At 44.9% G+C, this 4,239-nt stretch overlaps 1 non-coding gene across 1 annotated transcript; it reads right to left on the bottom strand.

Moving 5' to 3' along the window:
* Positions 1-2,845: 2,845 nt before the first annotated feature.
* TRNAQ-CUG lies at positions 2,846-2,918 on the bottom strand. Its single transcript has one exon. It is a non-coding gene; the product is annotated as a tRNA-Gln (tRNA).
* Positions 2,919-4,239: the final 1,321 nt, after the last annotated feature.

The following is a 4,239-nucleotide window of genomic DNA, read 5'->3' as shown; positions in this document are numbered from 1 at the left end:
CCTGCCTTTTCCTGCCTTAGCTTTCTCGTTTGTAGGTTGGGGCCGTTACTGAACTCTGCTCATGGAAGAGACGGCTATTGAATGGGCTGGTTCAGGGAAAGGGCCTAGAACATACTAATTTCTCAGTAAAGGGTAACTCTTCTTAATTCTGTGGTAATGAAGTCTTCTCATTAAGGGATATACATCTCACCAATTATTCACAACTTTATGTCCTTCCAGAAAGATCTGTTGTTTCTTCATATGTTTTGTGTATTGTTGTTCAGCTTATTCTTGGATATTTTATACATTTGGTTGCTGTTGTGTGTGGCCTCTTCATTTTGTCACGTCTTATAATTAGTGATTTGTTTTATATATACGTATAAATAAATATATATACACACACTTATTTTTTTTTAATTTTTTTTATTCTTATGTTAATCCCCATACATTACATCATTAGTTTTAGATGAAGTGTTCCATGATTCATTGTTTGTGCATAACACCCAGTGCTCCATGCAGAATGTGCCCTCCTCAATACCCACCACCAGGCTAATCCATCCTCCCACCCCCCTCCCCTCTAGAACCCTCAGTTTGTTTCTCAGAGTCCATCGTCTCTCATGGTTCGTCTACCCCTCCGATTTCCCCCGCTTCATTCTTCCCCTCCCGCTACCTTCTTCTTCTTTTTTTTTCTTAACATATATTGCATTATTTGTTTCAGAGGTACAGATCTGAGATTCAACAGTCTTGCACAATTCACAGCGCTTACCAGAGCACACACCCTCCCCAGTGTCCATCACCCAGTCACCCCATCCCTCCTACCCCACCCCCCACTCCAACAACACTCAGTTTGTTTCCTGCAATTAAGAATTCCTCATATCAGTGAGATCATATGATACATGTCTTTCTCTTTTTGACTTATTTCACTCAACATAATACCCTCCAGTTCCATCCACGTCATTGCAAATGACAAGATCTCATTCCTTTTGATGGCTGCATAATATTCCATTGTGTATATATATATATATATATATATATATATACACACCACATCTTCTTTATCCATTCATCTGTCGATGGACATCCTGGCTCTTTCCACAGTTTGGCTATTGTGGACATTGCTGCTATAAACATCGGGGTACACGTACCCCTTCGGATCCCTACTTTTGTATCTTTGGGGTAAATACCCAGTAGTGCAATTGCTGGATCATATGGTAGCCCTATTTTCAACTTTTTGAGGAACCTCCATACAGTTTTCCAGAGTGGCTGCACCAGCTTGCATTCCCACCAACACCACACACTTATTTTTGTATATTTATTTTGGGTCCTGCCCCCTTACTAAACTCTGCTATTGGTTCCTCATAGTTTTTTTTTTTTTTAAGATTTTATTTATTTATTTGACAGAGAGAGAGATAGTGAGAACAGGAACACAAGCAGGGGGAGTGGGAGAAGGAGAAGCAGGCTTCCTGCCGAACAGGGGGCCCGATGTGGGACTTGATCCCAGGACTCTGGGATCATGACCTGAGCCGAAGGCAGATGCTTAACGACTGAGCCACCCAGGCGCCCCTTCATAGTTTTTTTTTCGAAGATTTTATTTATTTATTTGACAGAGAGAGACACAGCGAGAGAGGGAACGCAAACAGGGGGAGTGGGAGAGGGAGAAGCAGGCTTCCCGCTGAGCAGGGAGCCCGATGTGGGGCCCGATCCCAGGACCCCGGAATCCTGACCTGAGCCGAAGGCAGACGCTTAACCGACTGAGCCCCCCAGGTGTCCCTGCATTTAACTTTGCTGTGAATTGTGCAAGACTGTAAAATCATAGATCTGTACCTCTGAAACAAATAATACAATGTATGTTAAAAAAAAAAAAGAAGATAGCAGGAGGGGAAGAATGAAGAGGGGGGAATCAAACCATGAGAGACGATGGACTCTGAAAAACAAACTGAGGGTTTTAGAGGGAAGGGGGGTGGGAGGATGGGTTAGCCTGGTGGTGGGTATTAAAGAGGGCACGTTCTGCATGGAGCACTGGGTGTTATATGCAAACAATGAATCATGGATCACTACATCAAAAACGAATGGGGGCACCTGAGTGGCTCAGTTGTTAAGTGTCTGCCTTTGGCTCAGGTCATGATCCCAGAGTTCTGGGATCGAGCCCCACATCGGGCTCCCTGCTCAGCCGGAAGCCTGCTTCTCCCCCTGCTTGTGTTCCCTCTCTTGCTATGTCTCTCTCTGTCAAATAAATAAGTAAAATCTTAAAAAAAAAAAGATGTAATGTATGGTGATTAACATAACAATAAAAAGAAAAAAACCAAAGCACTATTTTTAAGATTAAAAAAAAAAAAAACACATTAGAAATTACATAGCTGACTCTCCCTCCTGGTGGTTTCTTTCCCCCCTGTATGTTTCTGTACCGCAAAGATGGTATAAATTTGGATCCCACAAGAGTATGAAGCACAGGCATGAGGTTTTTGTTTTTTTTTTTTTAAATGAGTCACAGGGCCACCTGGAGCACTGGAGTGGTGTTCGCTTCCTTGCTCCTCAGAAGAAGTGGCCAGAACATTTAGAATCCCATTTTCCCAGGCAGAGTGACTCCTGAGGGCTCCAGCCTCGTGCAGAGATCTTGGTTCTCGCTCCTCACCCCTCATGGTCATCAGGTACCCATCTCCCCTGGCTCAGCTTGCATTTAGTCCCTGGGCTCCCATCCTGGGGCTGATATCTGGGTCCTGTTGGCCACAGTAGGATCAGCTCATGCTTAGTACTCTGGCTTACAATTTCCCCCCATTTCTGGCCACTGATGATTTCTCCTTCTTTATTTTGAGATTGTTGTGTATTTATTTATTTCTTTAAAGATTTTATTTTTAAGTAATCTCTATCCCCAATGTGGGGCTCGAACCCACAACCCTGAGATCCAGAGTCGCACGCTCTACCGGCTGAGCCAGCCAGGCCTCCCAAGATTGCTGTGTATTTAAAACCAAAAAACCTCCAAATTTTGTCATATTTAATCTAGCATTTCTCTGTGTTTTTGTATAGTGTGCGGGGGCAATTGTTCATATTGCCAGAAATTATTCCTCCTTTATCATCCTTAATGTTATGGTGTAAGCCAGACTTGCTAGAGGTTAGTCTATTTTGCTGGTCTTTGCAAAGAATTAGCTCTTGATTTTATTTATCAATCTGCTATCTTTTCAAGGCGGGGGACTTCTATTTTTTCTTTCTCTTATCTTCATTAATTCTTTCCTTTAGGCTTACTATTGTTTTCACTTCTTGTGTTTAATGCTTAGCTCATTTATTTTTAGTCTCTATTGTTTTCCAATAAAGCTATACTCTTCTTTGAATTACTTATTTGCTGCATCCTATAGGTGTTGAGAGCTAGTGCTCACATGACAATTTCCCCTATAACGCAAGAGCTATGTAGCAAACTGCTTTTAAGACGTCCAATGACTAGACTTTGGGGGGTGTTAATTTAGAGTATTTTGACATTGAGGTCAGAGATCATGCTCAGGTAAGATTTCTGCTGTTTGGAAAACTGCGAGCTTTCTTCTGTAGACAGCTTTCCTTTTTGACATGAGGGGAAAGGATGAGAAAAGAAGGAAGGGTGAACTTGAAAAGGGAAGGAAGAGCAGGAGATCTGGGGGAGATGAGTCTATCTGAGCTTCCGCTCGTGCTGGGATTTGGCAGGTGTGGAGACAGAGAGCATGGTCAGTGTCACTGTGGGAGTGAGCGAGAGCCAAGGGCTCGGCTGTCTCCTCCCTCACTTCCTTCTGAACTATAGGTTCTCAGCTCACATCAGTGTTCCTGGTGCCGGACGCGGTAGGAGGGCACAGACTGGGGCCATGGGGGGTGGTACCTGCTTTTCCCAGGCACGTGTCACTGGGCAAAAGCCCCTCTTCCTCACTGTGCTCCCTGCTTTGTCATAGCGGGAAGGGGGAGGGAACTGAGCATGCATTCAACACACACCCACGCTCCAGGCACTGTGTGCTGGACGGGCCAGATCTGCCCCCTGCTGGGGGCACACCTATAGCACCTGGCCAGCGATGCCCTACTTCAGGACCCCTAAGGCTCTGCAGAGATGAGAAAGGCAAGAACAAGTCAACAAGTCAGGCAGGGACTGAGAGAAAGAGCGTGGCATGGTCGGACGGGCCTGGGTCCCCATACCTGTCCATTGTGCACGGGCTGTGGGAGCGGCTGAGGGTCCTGAGCTGGGTCTTCCCACCTGTAAGGATCTGTACCTCATGCTGATGCAAGGAGTCCTTGGCATGAAGCACACGC

Source organism: Mirounga leonina, unplaced genomic scaffold, assembly GCF_011800145.1.
Source record: "Mirounga leonina isolate KUSES-001 unplaced genomic scaffold, KU_Mleo_1.0 Mir_205, whole genome shotgun sequence".
Classification (NCBI taxonomy): Eukaryota; Metazoa; Chordata; class Mammalia; order Carnivora; family Phocidae; genus Mirounga; species Mirounga leonina.
This window is presented reverse-complemented; position numbering and strand designations above follow the sequence as displayed.